Source organism: Nycticebus coucang, chromosome 11 (genome assembly GCF_027406575.1).
Source record: "Nycticebus coucang isolate mNycCou1 chromosome 11, mNycCou1.pri, whole genome shotgun sequence".
Classification (NCBI taxonomy): domain Eukaryota; kingdom Metazoa; phylum Chordata; class Mammalia; order Primates; family Lorisidae; genus Nycticebus; species Nycticebus coucang.
In genome coordinates this window covers 4906119-4919268 of record NC_069790.1, presented here as the reverse complement: position 1 = coordinate 4919268, position 13150 = coordinate 4906119, and the positions used below count along the sequence as shown (strand labels likewise).

General features: G+C 51.6%; 1 protein-coding gene across 6 annotated transcripts in view; it reads right to left on the bottom strand.

The window, feature by feature from the left end:
- The window catches only part of GRB10 (growth factor receptor bound protein 10), a 211601-nt gene extending 199890 nt beyond the window's left edge, over window positions 1–11711 (bottom strand). For 4 of the 6 annotated variants that reach the window (XM_053608790.1, XM_053608785.1, XM_053608788.1 and 1 more), the window contains exon 1: window positions 11485–11711. The gene's annotated coding sequence lies outside the window, so the exon portion shown is untranslated. Of the gene's footprint in view, window positions 1–562; window positions 698–882; window positions 965–11484 lie in introns of those variants that run through there. The other 2 variants (XM_053608787.1, XM_053608786.1) reach the window with 2 other exon arrangements.
- Between the last annotated feature and the right edge of the window lie 1439 nt (window positions 11712–13150).

The following is a 13150-nucleotide window of genomic DNA, read 5'->3' as shown; positions in this document are numbered from 1 at the left end:
GCGGTCCTACAGAGCTTCTCCGATCCCGGACTGCAGGCGAGCCGACCGCGCGCGGCGAGGCGGCGCGCCCAGGGACACCGGCCACCACCACCCTCCCCACACACACACAGACCCGGCCAGCTCCCGGGCCAGCTGCCGGCCTCACACGGCTGACCCTTCCCCACCGATCACGGCGACCAGGGTCGCCCCTCGCCCCCGGAGATCGCCCCCGGCGGAGCCCACCTGCATACCTGGACCGCGGGCTAGCGCGGCACGGCCGCACGGGGTCGCTGCGTGCGCGCCGCCGGCCCGGGAAGGCTCCGCCGCGGCCCCCGCAGTGCCCGGCGCGCGGACAGCGCTCTGCATGGACAGCGCTCGCAGACGCGGCTAGGGCTGGTTCTCCACGGATCCACCCCAACCACGGGCCTGCAGCGCAGAGAACCGAATCGCGGCACTGGAGCCACGGCAGCCACCAGCCGAACACGCACTACCACGGAACGCGGGCCCCCTCTGACTCCGGGGAAGCCATGCTGGCAAGGGTGGGATGCCGCGCCGCCACCCGCATCTGCCCGTTCGCACCCACCCCCATCACCGCGCAGGTGACCGGAGGCCCCTCCAGCCGAGCCGGCCTGCTGCCCGGACCACACTCCTCAGCCTCCGGGGGACCGGGCGCTCCTGAGAAGCGCAGGATGAGGGAGGCTGCGCCCGGTCCTTGTGCACAACAGGAATCCCAGGACCAAACCCATGTGACGCGGCCACGCCCCAAGGCCCGGCGGGGGCCCTCCGCTGCCCAATCCCCGGATCCCTCGTTCTCATGGCAACCCTGAAGAACCCCTTGTTCCCTCCATCGCCTCCTCTCCTCCCCCACAGGCCCCCTCAGCGCTGACGAGCAAGGACACATACACTGGCCGCTCTCACGATGCTGAAAGTCCTCCATGTCTACCCGTTAAACCACACACGCAGCGCGGAGCTGAGGAACGCTCAGGCCCGCCGCGATCGGACGCGCCGCCCGCACCGTCACTCTCGCCACCTGCGGGGAGGAGGCAGCAGGGGTCCAGGGCCGCATGATTGCCAGGGCCATCCAGTTCTGGTTTTGCAGGATCACTGTCATCTCACACTCCTCCCCAAAATGTCAGAGCAACCAGGAGGAGAGTCTCTTTCTGGAAGCCACAGGCATAACGCTGCTGGACGTCAACAAGAAAGTAGGGTTCCATTTAAACTGTTAGGGTGGAAAATATGGGATCCACACACGGCGCATCTGTTATGGGCTAGTGCTCATCTCTCTCTCTCTCTCTCTCTTTCACACACACACACACACACACACACACACACACGCCTGCAACAAAGAAAGCAAAAAAGGTCTAGAGTTATTAAGTGATTTTTTACAAGGCCACAGAGTAACCAGGAGGTGGATTTCACATTCCCTGCCAACAGAGAACATGTAGGAGAAGCCAGAAGTTGTGGATGGCAGTGAAAGCACTCACAGTCAACAGTGGATGGTGGATTTGGGGTAAACTGAGATAGGCTGCATTCACGTCCGCAAAGGGGGCAGAGAGCTGAGAAAAACCCCATCTTAGTCTATCGTTCATAAGACCAGAAAAACTACCCAAACCTGTGTGCTTTAAGGCCAGCTCAGGTCCCCTAATGGCAGAGGCAGTATCTCCCTGGCAGAAACTGCAGATATTCACACCAGGGAGAAGTTTCAAGTGCTGTCACCATGAAATTCTAGTATTTTATATTCAATCAGAAGAAAGCAGCACTGAGGCAGGTTCTGAGAGCAGTCAAGAGCAGAATATTAACCCAAAAACGGGTAACAAGCTTTTCTTGAAGACTAGGCCGACTACAAATGGTCTGGCCCACTCTGGGAATCGCAGCCTTCCCCATCAACAAGCCCTTTACCCAGGCTCCCCCTCAGCAGAGATGAGCAGAGTGAACACTGGCTGCCACACACAACATGGGAGATGGGAGCACAGAATCCAACCGTGAGATTCTGGAAGAAATCAAAGTGCAGAGTGATCCAGAGCAAGTCACAGACGGGCAGAGTCCTGTGTCCTTCCAGACTTGAGGCTTATTTGTGGTTCTGACAGGATGACTCCACCCTCCTCTGCAGTCAGCCCTGCAAAGGTGGCTGGGATGTTCCTCCCGGCTGAACATCCCACCCACCCTGCCTCTCCCCGGCTAGAACAACAGGTGGCACAGGACAGAGGGCTTCCCACCACGCTACCACTATTAAAAAACGCCACGATCTCAGCTGTTCCTGGATGTGGCAAGAGCAAGAGAGAAAGACACCAACAGTGGACAATAAATCCAGAAAAGCCAGGTCTGTGCATAACTCCAGACACCATTTTGCTTTGCTACGACAACAGGAAGAATTGTTTAAAAAGCATAAAGGCCGGTAGACAAAGGGTACCTGACTTAGCAGACGCAGAAGAGTTGACGGCTAAGCCGGAAGGGAAGCTGTAGCCTGATCTACTCAGTGGAAGTCCAGAAAGTCTCAGGAGTAAAACCACCCATTTTTCTCTAGAAATGGGAAAGGTAAGGTCCAAATCAAGAGGATCAATTAGAAGTCTAAGAACCAACCAGGCCCTGGGTCCTCTCCCTGACTCCACTGGCCAGGTGAATGCTGTGGCTTCCTCTCTGGAAGCAGGAATGCAGGTTTCTGAACTGTGTCGGTAGGAAGCAGGAATGCAGGTTTCTGAACTGTGTTGGTAGGAAGCAGGAATGCAGGTTTCTGAACTGTGTCGGTAGCACCGCCAAGCTTTTGGTTCCAGACTTAAAACAGTGTACCACCAGCAGGTGTCACGTGAATCCCACCCAGGGCCTTCAAAGCTCCCAGAGCACCACCTCTGAGGGACCAAAAGAGGTTCCTTCCGAGCCAGGAAGAGATGGGAAGGCAGGAGCTTCAGGGGTGATCCCCACGAAGGGCAAATGGGTGTTTGGTCACAGCAGAGGCCACATTGAAAGCCCCCTCTCAGACAAGGTTCTGGTCAGCTTCTGAGCAATGACAAATGGCCCCAGACATCTAAGCAAAGCCTCTGTCATGAAAGATGGAGCAACACAGCATAGGAGAGAGACTTCCCACAAACACCCCACAAGCTGTTGCCCTGCCCACAGTTCTGTCAGCCTCACCTGAGGGCCGCCCACACCCCTGCTGCCCAGCTTCCTCCTGCCCAGGCCCTAAAAAGTCTACACAGGGACCAGGAAGCCACCTACACACCCAGCATCCAACACAGAGACCCAGATGCACCCCTGGCCCGTGGCCATGGGCAGGGATGGAACGTGCAGCCTCCACCCCAACCCTCTTCCCGGGCTAGCTTGAGGACAGGGAACTCCTGACACAACCTCCCCACACATGGAGCCCTCTGCTTCACTCTGTTCCAGACAGTGGCTTCTCAGACAAGTCTCCTCAGGCCTCCCTCCACTGGTTTTGTATACCTTCCTACAAAAACATAAGTTTTTCCTGTAGGCTCCGCTTTTCAGGTAAGCCAGACACAAACAGAAAAAAACTGTAAAGATAACAAAAAAAAAAAATTTTAATTGGAGAGATGAAACCATGCAGGAAAAGTAAAAAATATTAGTACTCTGAATGAGATGAAAGAATATTACAGATATAAAATAAAAACATTATGGCATTAAAAAAAGGAATACTCGGGCAGCGCCTCTGGCTCAGTGGGTAGGGCGCTGGCCCCATATACCGAGAGTGATGGGTTCAAACCCGGCCCTGGCCGAACTGCAACAAAAAATACCCGGGCGTTGTGGCAGGCGCCTGTAGTCTCAGCTACTTGGGAGGCTGAGGCAGAGAATCGCCTAAGCCTGAGAGCTGGAGGTTGCTATGAGCTGTGATGCCATGGCACTCTACTGAGGGCAATGAAGTAAGACTCTGTCTCTGAAAAAAAAAAAGAAATACTCACCTTGGGTGTCAATAATGTGTCGCCATGACACAGGTTCATCAACTGTAACAAATATACAGGATTCACAGTAGTGGGGTCGGCTGAGGGAAAGGGGGAGTGGGAAGTCTCTGGACTTTCCATTCAATTTCGCTGTGAATTTAAAACAGCTCTAAAGTCTATGTTTTCAAAAAAGAATAAGAAAAATTAAAGAGGTCCATAGAAATTGAAAATGAAAATAGAAACTGAAAATCCAGTAGAAAATTTGAGGATTATCCTAAAACCTCAAACAACATGACAGATACAGATCAAAACCAATGACAGAACCAGTCCAGGTGGCTAAAAACCAAGTAATAGCCATTCTAGACAGAGAGAAAATGGAATTGGAAGAAAAAAAATAAAGAAGTAATTCAGGCCATGGCTCATGTCTATAATCCTAGCACTTTGGGAGGCCAAAGTGGGTGGGTTGCTTGAAATCAGGAGTTTGAGACCAGCCTGTGGAAAAGCAAGACCTTGTCTCTACTGTAAGTAGAAAAAACTAGCATGGCATGGCGGGTGTCTGTAGTACCAGCTACTTGGGAGGTTGAGGCAAGAGGATTGCTCAAGCCCAAGGGTTTGAGGTTGCTGTGAGCTATGATGACGCCATAGCTCTCTACCCAGGGTGACAGAGTGAGAGTCTGCCTTAAAATAAACAAATTAAATAAAGAAAGAAAGAAGTAACTCAAAATCATGTCTGGGACCCAAAGGATCTTGAATCTCCTGCTTGAAGGGCCCTCAAAATACCCCATATGGAAGACATAGAACCCAAAAGGGAACCTCAGAACAAAGACACAGAAATTGTCCCACAAGCTTCCTGACATGACAAAATGAAAAACAACAACGAAAAACAGCCAAAGAGAACATTTCAGTATTTCAGTACTCTTACACACACACACACCCACAAACCAGATGACCTTCGTCCCCAGACCCACTCTGCCTAAGGCAAGGGCAGCCTTCAAATGTCTAAGGGAAAACGACCTCCAACTGAGAAATCTGTATTCAGAAAAACTATTCACTGTGAGGGTAGAATAAGGATGTTTTAGACACGCACATTCCCAAACAATGTACATCCACCCACCTCTTGTTTGGAAGCGATTATAGAATGTATCCCACCAAATTAGGGGAATAAACCGAGAAAGACAAAGTCATATGATCCAAGAGGGAGCCAAAGGGCAGGCCCAGGACGATGGAGAAGGACGGTTCCAAGACAACAGCTGTGCAGGGAGCTCTGGAGTGACCGGCCTGCCATGGGCTGAAGGACACAGCAGAGAGACCGCTTCCAAAAGGTAAGACGGGCAGATTTCCTAACGCGTCTGAAAGGAGATCTGCACAACTGTGTTTATGTTTGGAGGGGACAGCGATAACATGTTTTAAAAACTAAGCAAACACAATTCTAGGAGAAAACAACTTTGTCCTGGGAGACAACAGAAGCTATCACAGTATACTACATGGCTCAGCCTCGAGTGGAGACTGGGGACTGTCCCAACACTGCACATGGACAAGGCCACACTGACCAGAGGACACACTTTGCAGGATGGGGCCGGCAGACAAAGCACAGGCATCATGTGAACGCCTGGACTCTGGGAGACCGGGGGTGGATGGAGAGGCAGGTTGCAAGAAGAACCACAGTATATTATTTAGACCCTGGTATGGAGGTTTATACAGAAAAAACACCTGCTGATAAGCCTGAGGAATTATCTGATCTTTAAACTATGTCCCTGTTCACTCTAATTAAAAAAAATGAACTAAATTTAACAATAGTGTGCCCTGAATGTGGAGGAATCAGAAAGCCAGGTGACCCTTCAGATGAACAGAACAGGGATGCTCGTGTGGTGGAGACGGTTCAGGACAGAGGCAGCCTGCACCCACTCACATCCTGCAGGCTGGGGGAAGGGAGAAGGCCAGGCCAGGCCTGCAGTTGAGGGATGACCCAACAAGGAAACCAAGCGCCCTTCTCTCTACCCCATCCCTCTTCCAGGGCACCATCACACCATGAGAGAGATGAAGGCCCAGGTGCTCGGGCGCTCTCATCTCTCCAGGAACACCTAGGGGTTTCTGTGGGCTTTGCAAAGCTTTCCTCAGCAGGGAGCAATGGTGCCCCAGCATCACAGCCTGTGCTGGTCTAGGGTGGGCTTCTGGCTGGAACTGGCACACAGGACGATTAGAAGATACTGTGAAGCCCTCTCCACAGGGATGTTGGGCGTGCAGGTCCACATGCTCATTTTATGAGGACTTTTTGCTTATCTGTGGTGTCAGATAACACAAAGAGCATGCATGGACCTTTTCATTGCTAATCAGCTATGGTTAGTGTTTGTGTATTGAATGCGTGGCCCAGGACAACTCTTTATTCTTCCTATATGCAGCAGAAAAAAGGTTGGACACCCCTGTAAGAGCAGCAACATTCCCAAGCAGGCCCCAGGTTTAGTATAAGGCATTGTCCTTAGGGAGGGGGCTACAGTACAAACTCCTGAGTTTTAAAGTCATTCCATTCATAGCAGCTTTTGGTCACTATGCATTTCTTTGAAGCATGGAATCCTAACATTATTAGTATCATAAAAGTTTTTAATTAAAGAGGGTTCTTTGTTTATAAAAGGTTAGAAGCCACCGCCTGGACAATCCTACGGATGAAAGCTAAAAAACTAAATAAACCAAAGACTCTACTCACAGCAAAGTAAAGACCTACAGTCTCACTGGGACCCAGGCAGCTTGTAGTGAGTGGCCCTGGAGGCTCCTTAGCCATTAGCTCCAATATGACAGGAGAAGGTGCAGAGGGAGTCCTCAGCCATCTCCCATTGTCCCCTATTTTTCAGAGGCCCGTGTGGAACTCCCAGAGTGACATCCCTGGCAGCTTACAGGTAGGGCCAGACAGACAGACAGACAGCAGCCAATAGGGCAGCTCCACCTACGGCCCCCAACCCTGCATTAGTTGAGGTGACATTAATGATGCCAGAATAAAGACTGACACATACTGAGCTCTCTCTGTGCCAACTGGCTTTAGAACCCCTGTGGTACCAGGCTAGACTGCAGCTGCTGGTGCCTGGTCCCTGCTCCCATTTACCTGGCTCAAAATCCTTCCAGGACCTCCGAGTTGAGAGCCACATCTCAAAGGTGTATCAGCCTGTTCATGCTTATCAGTCCCAGCTTGGAGAAATGCCTCTGCAGATCCAAGCACCAACCACGAGGGGCTGAAAACAATGGCACCAGCTCTACAGGCCTGGAGACAAGAGGTCTCTGCACACCCAACACTGCAGCCCATTGGAGCTTCGCACCATGGGGGTCTTCACGTATTTTGCTCCTGGTCACAAGGAACCAACTTTTTATATCTGCTCTTTACTACAGACTTGTTCAAATGGTTTGCAGCCAAGTGAAGTCTCCCGTCTACCATATATCTTTGCTCTTAGAGTCCTACCTGTGAGAAGTTCAAACTGTCATGCTAACCATAGTCACCAAAGGGGCTCTTACGAACAAGGACTGTTGCTCAAAGGACAGTCAGATCAGTTCAACAGGGTTTTGTGCAACTAACATGTGCAAAGCACCAAGAGATGAAAATATGAAAAGTTGACTTCCCTTCCTAAAAGAACTTACAAATTAATAGAAAACAGGGTCATCAAGTACACAAACGGCTCCAGGACAAGGCTGACTATGCCGAGTGTCTGGACGCAGTGCCACAGAGGGCAGCATGTGCCAGGCACCGTACTCATGGTTCCACGCCTCAGACCTCATCCTACCCTGGCAACAATCACAGGGGTATTCGCTCCCATGCCTTCCATTTTAACAGATGAGGTTAGTCAACTTGTTCGGGCTGGCCAAACTAGTAAATAGTACAGCCAGGAGTCAAACCCAAGCAGTGCGCCTGGTGGAACTGCCAGTGTTGGCTGCGGCCCTGGTCAAACAAAGCAAAAGGAAGCAACATGGGGAGAGGGGCAGCGCTGGCCAGCACCCTTCCCAAGGTTAACAGCAAAAAAAGTGCACTCTGCTGCTGAGCCCAGCCCACATAACAAGCTATTCAAACTAGGGGCCTGGACAGTCAAAGGAGAATCTCTCCAAAATTCATATGGAAAGTAAATGGTTAGAAAATATTAATATCCTAGCACAAGGAAAAAGGGAAATCTCCTTAGAGCCAGTATATCCCAAAAAGAAAAAAAAAAATCAAAACCACTCATTTTACCTCTGAGATTATTTCTGATAACCCTGGGAAATGGTTTTTTTTTGTTGCCATCTCAAAGGACAATCACACCATTTTTCATTCCATTATTAAAGAAGAGCCTGCCTTTCCACAAGTGAGCGGGTGGTTTTAAGCTTTGCCTGCTTTTATCTCCTTACAGTTAACAGGCCCCGTGATCACCAGGAACATGGGCAAAAGCCTCCCAAAGACATACGTGCAGGAAAGCTCATTCCTCAGCGATCAGTTCAGAAGTGCTCCTGCTGGGAGTGGGGAGGAGTCAGCAGCAAAGGTGCCCAGCCACAAGGAGGAAGAGGGAGGACAGATACAGCTCCCTAGAAGTATGCAGCTAAAATATTAACACAGATTAAATACAGCCAGTGCTTGAATGCACCAGATCAGTTATTTACTCATCAGCCAGCAGATCCTAAAGACAGTACCCCAGATCCCCAAAGCACCCAATTGCCAAGGCTTCCCTACCAAGTAGCCAGACTACCTTGATCTCTTCCATAATCTCCCTTACTGCGGTACTTCTACAGTTCAGCAAGACATAAAATAAGACAGGTTTAAAAAAAACTCTCCATTAGCAGAAAAGTATAAATTCTGAACATAACGACTGATTACTTAAATGAAAGACAAGGTATGTATTTTCTCCTCACAAGCCCATGCAATGCCACGTTGGTTTAACAGACTGAGAAACAGACCTGGGGATTATATAGCCAATGTGCAAACGCACAGGCTTCCCTCCCAGGAAACAGGACCAAAATCCTCTGCCGTGAGCTCTGAGTTCTCACACGCTGACACTCTTACCCAAGATTTGAGCTCAAATATCTTCTACCATCCTGTAGATTTTACTTTCCCCTATAGTTAAGAGTAGGACAGAATTCTGAGGAAATAGGCTCTTTAAATTATACCACCTTGAAAGCATTAGGTTTTATCAGATACAGCAACCAAGAATCTCTACAGCTCTAAGAAGAAGCTGAAGGCACAATAGATGTCTTTGTTCAAGCAGGAGTTTAGTTTCTATACATTAGAAAGTCTCAGACCCAGACAAGTCATCAAGTCCTGAGCTAGCTCTCTTAGATTCTGACTTTGTTCTTTTCTTTCACTGGAGGCTGACTGGACACAGAGATGGTCATTATAACTTGGCCAGGGCTGCCCTGGGTTTCAATCCTGGTGGCCACCACCATACAAGGCCCTGGCCAAGTAGCTGGTGTGAACCTGCCCAGCTCTAGGTTCCTGGTTGACAAATGACAAGCATTGTGACCAGTCTAACACTGCGCCAGAAGTGGTGCAGACAATGAGTGAAACCCAGCAGATGACTTTAGGGGTGCACAGCTCTTCTATTTTAATTACAGTAAACACAACTACTATAGCAAACTCATGACTTCATGGATATCAAAGTTTCTTCACCAAATAAATGTGTATTTAAGTATAAATAGTGCACTAAAATAAATTATCAATAACGGCCTGGCAACATGGCATTAATCTTGGAAGCTAGGAGACAATGAACTTAGGTAACCAGTCACAGAGCCTCCTAGTTCTCTATGTGTGAGTGGCAGGTGGCATGTACCTGCTTCATGCCATTTCAGAGGCCAGTGTACTTTTGCAGAAGCATAAAACTAAAAAAAAAAAAAACAAAGCTTAGGCTCTGGTGACAGCTTTGCCACTTGTTGGCATTACAACCTCGGGCATGCCAATTAACCTCCTGAGCCTTGGTTTCCAGACCTGTAAAATGGAGATCAGGAGGCCGTAGAAGGGATTAAAAGCAAGGAGGCTTTTGAAAGTGCCTTGTAAACTGTGAAATGCTACAGAAATATCAGTCGCTTCACTTCTCAGTTACAGGAGCAATGCCTGCTGGGTGTGCAACTGTCTGTCCTCAAATTCCCTCCCTGTAACCTGGGGATTGATTGGCCTGTGCAGCTCTTCTCTTTCAAGGGCCCCCAGTAAAACTCAAATATTATGTGCAGGAATCCTAAAGTCTTGATTTTTAACAGAAAACCCTAGACGTCTACAATCTTTCCTGGAAATACACTTAGTTTCAAGACTTTTACTTAAAACACTCTCCTAACAGCCATTTCCCTCTTGCCATCGCCAGAATTCCCTCTGCTTTGGAAACCTAGATTCTATCTATCTTTCCTCCTAGAAAGAGAGTAACTCTAGGTCAACTCTTGTTAAAATATTACCAGCATTCTGTTGTAAACCCAAGCCAACGTCTGTTGCTTTGCTAACAACATGTGTTCTTAGTAAAAGTGAGCGAAACATTAAATAGACCACCATTTCTGAAACTCGGGGGCTCCAAACGGCTGAATCAGCATTTTCGGAAACAAAGTGTTCTGAGCCTGGCCTTCTCAACAGCAGCAACAAGAAAGTTGTGCAATCACGCCTATTTACTCACGAACGCTACTTGTTTTGGTCTTTTACTTTTGCATCTCTCGAATGAAACTGGGCACTAAGTTTACAAGAAAACCTTTCAAATGCATGGTAATGATTCAGGATCCCGGAAAAATCACTTGTGGCTCTCCTACGTTAACTCAACCATCCGGTTAAAGCAAATGACAAAAAGTTCGCGTTTCTTCCAATCCCAAGAAAACAAGGACACAATAAAAAGTAAAGAATACCCTCATTTCCATAACGCACATGCTCGAGGGCAGTCGCAAAGGCAGGCGTTTGGAGAGGCAATCAGCAAAGGCAGAGAGTTGCATCAGAAATTTCCTTCTGCAAACGGTACCGCTCTTATCACATTTCCACGGCTGGCGGGCGGCTAATCCGCGAGCCCTCAACTTGGTGCTGGGCCCCAGAGGCGGGTAACGGGTCACAAACAGAACCCCCTATATACACACACACACATACACACATACACAAAAAAAGATCCTCCGTCCGAGGCTGGGCCGGCTCACTCCTTGGGACTGTGTGGCACCGCTGCCCGGGCCGCCCAGCCGCGCGCCACGGCCCCGCCGCGCAGCAGGAGCACCCGGGGCTGCAGGGGCGCCTGGGCGCCCACCGTCCGTGGGGGCGGCCCCCGGGAGCTGGGCCTTAACCGCAGCCCCCGCCCCAGCCCTCGAACTGCCGGCGTCTGACAAGATGGTTCAAGAATGCGTCGCTTGGACTCCACACCTCCCCCCAGGGGTCGGGAACACAGCGGGCAGGGCTCGCCGGGGCGCCTGGCCGCCTCCGCCGCGCGCCCACACCCCAGTCCCGCCTCCCGGAGCCGCCCGCCGCGGGCCCGGGGCACCCAAGCCCCCCGCCCGGAGGCGACGCCCTTCCGCCCGCTGCGCCTCCCCGGGGCCGGCGTCCCCGGCCGCGGCCGGCCAGCGCGCAGACAATGACGGCGCGGGGACCCGCCTGGCCCGCCCGGGCCGCCGGGGCGCGGACCACAAAGTAACTTGCCGCCGCGCTCCCCGCCCAACTCCGTACCTGCCGCAGCGCGGCTCCCCGCCGCCTCCGCGTGGCCCCCGGCGACACTCGGCACGGCCGACGACGGGTGCGGGTTCCCTCGGGGTGAGGGCGGCGCGCGGGACGGTCCCGGGTGTCCCGCGCCGCCCAGGAGCTGCGCGGAAACTTTGGGCTCCGCCGGGTCTCCAAGCGACGAGCCCGCCCGGCCGACCGGCCGCAGCTCCCTTCCCTTTCTGCTCCTGCCGGCCTCCCCACCCCCTCGATGGGCTTTAAACTCGCCCGGCCCCGCCCGCCCTCCCCGCCTCTGCCGCCGCCGCCGCCTCCGCCTCCTCCCCCGGCCGCTTTTCCTGCTCCTCCTCCCGCCGCCGCCGCCGCCGCCCGGACCGCTCGGCGGCCGCCAGCACGGGAGGAGCCGCGGCCCGGGCACAGGGCGTGGCACGGGGGCGCGGGCCGGACCCTCCTGCAGGCCCTGGCCGCGGTCCAGCGCGCGGGGCGCGCTTCTCCTACTTCCCGGGGACTCGGGACGCGGGACCCTCGACGCGGGACCGCAGCGGCTGAGGCTCAGGCGGCCGCGCCAGCGAAAGATAACTCCGACCTGTCCCGAAAGGCAGTTTGTGAGCGAACTGTTTGAAACTCAGAAAGTATTAAGTGCAGTCCAAATCTTTAACCGAGGCGCAGCTGGAGGATGAGACGGGTGAGGTGGGGCTGCCCCGGACTCCAGCGTAGGCTGGCTGGCCGTCCCTGCGCTGGGAAGAGGACCCCTGACTTTGTTCACGGCCAGCCAGGTCTTGGGGCTCACCTGTTTGAGCCTCATTCTCCCCATCTTCATGTGAGTATCAGAATGCGGGTGGAGCTGGGCGGACCCCTGTTTTTTTCTTAACGCTGCCAAGCGTGAGTGCCCCGATGTTGAAAATGGGCTACTGACGCCCGCCTGAGCACTGATGTCCTGGAGATGAAATTAGGTCGTACTCAGATCATAAAGCGACTTCTCGAAGGACTCCTGGATTAATGAAGCCGTGGTATGATTATTAATGTGTCTACCGGGTAAAAATTATAATACAAATAAGATAATAACAGTAATTAGAGTCTTTTTACAGGTCTTGGTGTTATAAAAACAGCTCCAACAATAACTCGCCTTCATTTAGCCTGCACTCCGCGCAAAACCTTCATGAATGTTATTATTCAACTTCCGCTTTGGCCCTCTGAAGTTGTTACTGGGAGACGCCCATTATACAGACTGCAAAACTGAATCTCCAAGAGGTTAAGTAACTTAGTGAAGTTCAAGTAGCTGGAAAGTGTAGGGCAGGGATTGGAAGCCATGTGCAGAGTTGTGCCAAAGCCCTTTTTAGGCACTTTTTTATAGCTCTTCCTTCTAGCAGCCGTTTTCCCCACCTTGGACAGATGTTATTAATGGAAAGGTCATCCTTCCCAGTAACTGAAACAAGCCTCCCTAAAATTTCTGCCCATTGCTTCAAGCCCAGAAACCCATACGAAGAAAAATCAAGAGAGAATGATGTGAGAGAACCTTAGATTCTTGGAAGAAAGGAACACAAAAGACTCCTAGTGTAGGGCGGCGCCTGTGGCTCAAAGGAGTAGGGCGCCTGCCCCATATGCCAGAGGTGGCGGTTTCAAACCCAGCCCAGGCCAAAAACTGCAAAAAAAAGACTCCTAGTGTAGACAAAGAATT